Source organism: Cyprinodon tularosa, unplaced genomic scaffold (assembly GCF_016077235.1).
Source record: "Cyprinodon tularosa strain WSP-4 unplaced genomic scaffold, ASM1607723v1 ctg325, whole genome shotgun sequence".
NCBI lineage: Eukaryota > Metazoa > Chordata > Actinopteri > Cyprinodontiformes > Cyprinodontidae > Cyprinodon > Cyprinodon tularosa.
In genome coordinates, this window is record NW_024039036.1 from 531,432 (window position 1) to 538,975 (window position 7,544).

At 39.7% G+C, this 7,544-nt stretch overlaps 1 pseudogene; it reads left to right on the top strand.

Moving 5' to 3' along the window:
• The first annotated feature begins 295 nt into the window (after window positions 1-295).
• Window positions 296-5,019, top strand: LOC119788747 (annotated as a pseudogene).
• The last annotated feature ends 2,525 nt before the right edge of the window (window positions 5,020-7,544 follow it).

A 7,544-nucleotide genomic window follows, 5' to 3' on the forward strand; every position in this document is an offset into this window, starting at 1 on the left:
GATCACCTCTGAAATGGTTACCGATTATGGTTAAAGTATTGTTGTACTTGTTGCCTCTGACACTATTCTAAAAAAAGAGGAGCATTTCATCTCTTAACAGGCAGCATTTAAACCTCGAGGGCGGGTAGGCTTTACTCACACCCTTGGCAGGATAAGCCTAATCTTTGTATTTTGATAATAATTTAGCTGTATTGATCAGGTTTTCCTCAGCAACCCAGAGTGATGGCTGTGGGGATCGAACCAGGTACTTGCAACCCTGGTTCGACCCTCTAGCCCAACACTAGATCAATCCAACATGGCAAGTATTATGCAGACTGCCTGTAAATCTACTCCCAGGAAGCAGCTGGCTACCAAAGCTGCCCGTAAGAGCACCCCGGCTACTGGTGGGGTGAAGAAGCCCCATTGTTATGGCATGTAACCGTGGCTCTCAGAGAGATCCGTCGTTACCAGAAATTCACGGAGCTGCTCATCCACAAGCTGCCCTTCCAGCATCTGGCCAGAGAGATTGCTCAGGATTTCAAGACCAATCTGTGAATCCAGTGCTCCGCCATCATGGCCCTGGATGAGGCCAGGAAGGCTTACCTGGTTGGTCTTTTCGAAGACACCAGCTTTGATCCATCCACGCCAAGAGGTTCACCATTATACCCAAAGACATCCAGCTGGTTTACCGCATCCGACGGGAAAGGGGCATGAGCAGAATCAACTCACAACAATCCAAGATGTTTGCAAGTGACATAAAAAAGTAAGTAAGGCTGTAGTCTGTGAGAAAACATCTCGGTCTGAATAGTTAACACTCTAGCTGTTACTACAGCCCGAGCGATGTTAGGTCCACTGGCTCTTAATTGGGGTGACAACAGCTCACTGACAGATGTCTACCCAGGTCAAACAACTCGGCAAACAATTTGCATTAAAATCGCCCTGGCTCTAATCGGCATGCAATGGGAACACCAGATCCGGGTTGATGACTTTGAGTACCTATGTCACAACACCGCGCCTGTTGCTTCTTACATAACAAGCCCAAACAACCCTTGCTTGTATTTGAGAAACATGGCACAGCACTGGCTCCTTATCCTCCGTGGAGAAAAGGAGATTTGTGGCCATCTTTCAGGCATCGTTCGAGTACGCTCTGGCCCCTGTCCACGTTGCTCTCCATCATTTCCTTCAATGATTTCCATCCCATTGTCGATATCAGCAATGCTCACCCAGCGTGATGCCTTCATCAGACGCGCAGTGGTGGGGAACACTGGTCAAGCAGCTTGCCAGCAGGTGGTCAGACTCGGCTTTTCAGTCGAATGGAAAAAGAGCCAAAAGCAGATTGTTAGCAGGTCATCCCGGTTTAGAAAAACCAGGGTTTTCAGTGTGAAAGTGGGTTTAGTATACAGAAAAAAGCTGTAAGAATCAAAAGTTTTAAAAGTTTTCATTGCTTATCTTTAAAAGAAAGCTTTTAGATTCATCAAGTAATTCAAATCATTGTAGATTAAGTCGGGGATGTCCCGTAGGACATCAGGACAGATGTCTTGAATCGGTGAAAATAAGTTTGCAGGCAAATTATAAGAATTTCATTATAAGTTTTTTGCACTGCAGCGCTGTTCAACATATGTAGGTACATTTCGGTTGGCAGATTATCCACTCATTTCGCATTACATCTATGTAGTAAATATCTCAAATTATTATTAGGCCGTACAGAGGTGGTTTTATGTTGTCCAGCATGGCGGCATTAACAAACAGCAGCCGTGTGACTGTATATCCACTAAATGCTGTTCTGAGGTCTTTTCACGTGATTCTATGCAGGGAAATGTTATGTGACTTAAATAACGTGTACCAGTAGATGGTGAGTCTGAGTTATTTTGGTTTCAGCCTAAGTACTTTTATTTCATGGATCAACAGGCTAAAACGGCCATCAGAACTATGATCAGTTCTGGTGGCGCTATAAAATAAGAAAAATGAATGAATCACACAAGGTCTCAAGAATATGAAAATCTTTCTGTTTATTTGACATGCAATGCTCCCTCCTCCTGAATGAGCATGTGGCAACAGTAATGGTCAGTTGTTTTCCCAGGACAATCAAAAAACTGTTTCTCAGAGAGAAAAAATGATGACAATTACTCAGACATGCGTGAATCACAGAAATACCTGTTCTGACATGATTTCGATGGGCTTTTTTTGCAATAATATAATCATTTACTGAATAAGGTCTCATTATTTTGTCAGTTTCACTTACCTGTTTGTTTTTACTGTGTAAACCAACTGTTTAAAAAATATATAACATTTACGTTAAAAGAACACATTACAAGCACATTACCTCATATATGCATTCAAGGAAGTGAGCTGGGAGGGCAGAGATCTGTCAGCTAACACCATCCCTGTCAATAAGAAGGACAAGCTTTTAAATGAAACACCCCACTAAATGAGGTTGGACTTTTTTTTAATTAGGATGGTAAACTGGTAAGTTGGAGGCGAAACGTTTGACATGGACACATTAAACTTTGGGACAGATTGTTAAAATAGCAAATAATTGGCCTCCCACACCTCTCACCTCCATAACCTGTGAAAAGCCTCCATCCCATTTTCTTCAGCTCACCCATCCCATCATCACATCTCCTGTCTGAGTTTCACAGCAGTTCAGGGAGAGGCATGTAAATCTCGCCCCCTTTGAGCAAGCAAAGGGCTTTGGAGAAAACAAATCTGCCAAGGTTCACGATAAGTTCAGCCAAGACGCTACTCTGGGCTTTTCCTCCAGCTCTTTCTTTCTTCCTGTTAATGTCAATGCTTCTTTCTATTCATCAACATATATACTCTTTCATGTTGCCACTTTTCTCTGCTCACAATCTTCCTTCTCTGTCTTTAAACATAAACAGAAATTTTGCTGATTCATTTTATAGTATATGATCACATTGCTCTGATGTCCCAGGAAAACAAAATACAATACCAAATGTTGTGTCTGTTCTGGTTTACTACAGTCTTATGAAATTTGATTTTGTCTACATTAACAACACTGTTTTTCTTCCTTCCAAAGATGCTCAATATAATTTAGGTCAGGGCTCATAGAAGACAACTTCAGAATAGTTAATTTATTGGGTGTTTTTAGCTGTGTGTTATGGGTCATTGTTCTCTTAAAGAGAAGCTTTCTGACACTGGGCAGTATATTTCTCTCTAGAATTCCTTGAAGGTCTTGAGATTTCATTATACCCTGCAGAGATTTAAGACACCCTTTGCCCGAGGAAGCTAAGCGGCCCCAGATCATAACAGAGCCTCCTCCATGTTTCAGAGTAGGGACAGTGTTGTTTTCTTAACAGCTTTGTTTTTCCATCTGTGAACATAGAGCTAATGTGCCTTGGCAAAGAGTTTCATTTTTGTCTAATCTGTCCATATGTACTTCTCCCAGAAGCTTGATTGCTTGTCAACATGTAGTTTAGCAAATTTGTTTTCAACAACGGGTCCCTACTTGGTCGTCTCCCATTAAGTCCACATTGATGCAAACAACGGATGGTGCGATCTAACACTGATGTTGCCGGGGCTTGAAGTTCACCTTTAACCTTTTTAGAGATTTTTTCTAGAGATGTTTCTTTTGTTACCATTCATTTTATCCATCTCATTGATTTGCTCTTTCTTTCTAATCTCCTGAGAAAACTCTTTCCTTTGCATCCTCTGGTTCATGTTGAGCGTGGTACACAACATGTCACCAAACTGCATAGTGATTACCTGCAGCCCTAAATATATATATAGGTATACTGACTGATTAAAAGATTGTAGACACACCTTGATTTGAGGCTATATGACCTCAAATCAATATCACAATAAATTGGGCAGTTTTACCTTGATAATAATAAATGCACAACAATTGCTCTGGCTCCTCTATTAGAAATAAAGGCATGTGCAGGAAATGCAACTGATCTATTGATAATTTCTTTATTGAATAAATCAAATTTCTTTCAAATAAATATCAAAGTCTTGTACCCATTCCGGTTTAGACATTCAACATGACTCACTGAACAACAGTGTTCTGCAAATGTAATAAAGCCTTTTGCACATCTTTGAACTCAACAGCATGGCTGTGGTGGAGGTAGTGGAGGTTGGACATGTTACTTTGTTTACTTCTGATAGTTTCCAGACAAACTTTGCATTTTGTGTTCTTCTAATTAACGACAGAATTAAGTTTATTTTTATTTACCGACATGGGAAAATTGTCACCAGTTATCGTAGTGAATGACAGTAATGGTAAAAATCCAGTTTATTGCCCAGCCCTAATGCAGAGTAAATTTTTCTGTTATACAGTACACATTTCCCAATATGGATAATTGTGGCAAATAGTAACCAGAGATGCGGCTCAGCAAGGAAGAAGCTATTTTTCCAAAGAAAATAAAAAAATCGGGAGTACAGTTTGCAAATCCTCTCGATTTGAGAGATTTACATACAATATAAATCGGATTAAAATGAAATTGATTAACATTGCAACCATGGACAGTATGCTTTGACAGAAAAGTGCTGATTCCACCATAGAGGGAATAAGGTTTTCAGGAGAATCCCAAAAAAGTAGAGGGGATTCTAATAAAACTCAAATCTTCTTGAGAGATATTCTCAGACAGATATACAACCAATAAAAGTAAAGAGCGTGATTGTGTCATGATCTTGGCACTGATGAATTACTTAATTACTCATTCCATTCACCTTTCTAACTCTGCCCGGTTGCTCATTACCTCTCATCTGACCCACCTGCTCCTGCCTCTATTTAAGGTGCAGTCATCAGGGCCATATTATTCTTGTTCTCTCATGCCAGTGGTAAGAGTGTTTTTAGCTTACCTTAGTGTTTCCAAATTCCCTATCCTGACCTGTACTGCCTCTCAACCACTGATCAGGTTGCCTGACCTGGCTTCGGATTCCTGGACCTCTAAGCCTTCCTGTACCTGTTCTGATCTGTTTTCCTAACCAGTCTCGGGACTCCTGCCCGTTTTCCGGGGCTGCGGCATCAGGGACACTCTGGGTGGAGCCCGCCGCATCTTGTTGGCAGCCACTGGCTGAATCCTACCTCGTTCTCTGGCTATGGACTGAACTTGTAAACCAGGTTAGTGACTCACGTTCATAATCTTCCTCCGTTAGATTTACATCGTCAATAACCTGTGTTTCCTCTCATCAGTTTCCTGCCTCAGACACCCTAGCCGCTGCAACTGCTGAAGCACAGATCTGTGTTTTTAAATAAATGCTTTTTCAGTAATCCTACTGTGTGTCTTTCCTGAGTACTGGGTCCTCAGTTCTGAACCGTGGCAGATTATTGTTTCTTCATTCTAGTTTATTGTTAACGTGAAAGCCTAGGTACTTAGAAAGCGTGTTAAAGGATTTAATGAGGAATTATGAAAACTTACAGAACTTAAAATTGGTTTAAGACAGAAAGGACAAAAATCAAGGACAATTGAAAACAAACTAAGGGCTTAACAGAGCAGAGATCAGAGGCCTATATGACATTTTGACACTTGATTTCTTATTTCTCTGTAAAGCACAGCTGTCCTTTAAAGTCACAGAGTAATCACTGCTGCCTTGCAGCAGGAAGGTCCTGTGCTCATATTCTGGCCTTTGGTCTTTCTGCATGTGGTTTGCAAGTTCCCCCTGTGAATATGTGGGTTCTCTCCAGGTACTCAGAACTAACACCGAACTACAAAGCATTTAGCATAAGGTTGATCGGTGTCACTAAACTGCCCTTAGGTGTGTGTTGTGTGAGTGATTCGGCATCTCTGTGTTTCCCTGTAATGGACTAGCAACCTCACCCTGGTATACCCTGACTTGGTCCAAAGACTGCTGGAGGTAGGCACCAGCGCCTCATTACCCTGATGGAGTCATGTAAAGGTGACAAATAAAAGCCTATCATCTTTGAAAGCATTGACAGAATTAGGATATTCCTGTTAAAACAACTCACAGAAAGATAGATGGATAACTTTATATTATGTTGGTATTATTAAAGTTTTTATGTAGTCCTGGCAAATAACAATATAGTTTTTAAACCTCTTTGAGTTCCTGTTTAAACAGTTCAGATTTTAAGATAATGTTTCTCCCCCATAGTGTTCTCCCTGTCTAGATTTCTGAATTAATTGTCAAGTATGGACTACTCAGAGCTCTCAAATCACCACAGACCTGTTCACAATGGAAAACTAATTAAAGGGAGTCAGTGTTTACTTTCTATGCTCCTCAACTCTGAGACCAACTCCCTGAAAGCTTGGATGTGCAGAAACTGTCAACACCTTAAATCAGGGCTGTAAATATTACTGCTTTTTGGAGCGTTAAAGATTACAGATTATATAATCAGACCACTTTTTTCAGTCCCAGCTATTTTCTCATTTAAAAAATGTTCTATTTGATTTTGCTAACACTTTTCAACTTTAACAGTAATTTTTGCCTTTAAAGTAATTTAAAGATCACTTTGTTTGTGATTTTTGATCACATCCCATGTGTGTTAGTTCACACTATCTTTGATGAATTTTTAAGGCACATTTTAGTCTCCAAACCTTTTCTACTCAATAAGTAATACTATTATTTCAGCAATTAAGAAACATCATCCGCTTAGCAGATTTCTAAAGATTGTCTCCTTTTATAGCAACCAATTTGATAAATGAGTTTCATTGTGCTTTTTACAGGCTGACCATTTGGGGCTTTTTAATTATTTGTTTTAAAAATGTAACACTGTGTAAATCTTTGACATATAAACAACAGATCATCTAAAAGCTTTCCAAGAGTCACAATAATCAAATTTAATGGAAAAAGCAGCATGACTTATCTGATTAGTTCAACCTTTTTGTTACTGCAAAGATATCATCTTGGAAAAAATAGGTGTTTGAGGTGGAGAGTATCTCCCTGGTGGATCATGTAAGGCAGCTCAGCGCAGAGATGGCCAAAACATATTTTTCTGATCAAGCTGTTTATCAGAAAAGGACAGTTAGTTTGTAAAAGGAAGAGGAGGAGGTCTGGTCACTGAGTGCTTCCAGACCTCTTATGAATGAAGATGGATGTGAGGACACTGCAACTGCTCCTAGCCTTTTAAACTTTGACCTGTGACACAGCAAAGCATTGGGTCAGCATGTAGCTTGGAAAAATAATCCTTGTCAAGCATGGTTGGTTCTATCTGCTGTTAAATGTTAAGGCAGTGCCTTACAGTGGTACCAATATCCTAAGAATTTATCTTAGATTTTACTTTAAAACCACCTTAAATTTCAATGTTTTTATTTGTAGACTACAGGAACCCAAAGAAGTGCATAACATGACTTTAATGCACAGTATTACATTTTCCTACAATTTAAAATCTAAAATCTGTGTTTTGGTTTAAAAACCAACCTTTGGGTGCAATTACCTTGCAACACAAAGCTACAAATACTCTTAAGTGAATCCATGTTAGCATGCCAGATATGTATTTCTTGCTAGATTCTTCTTTGCAAAATAGTTTAAGCTTAGTGATCTCAGATGGAGAACATCTGTGAACAGCGATTTTCAGGCACTAGCCACAGATTTTGAAATGGATTTGGGTTTAGATTTTGACTGGACTAATCTAACACAACATTATG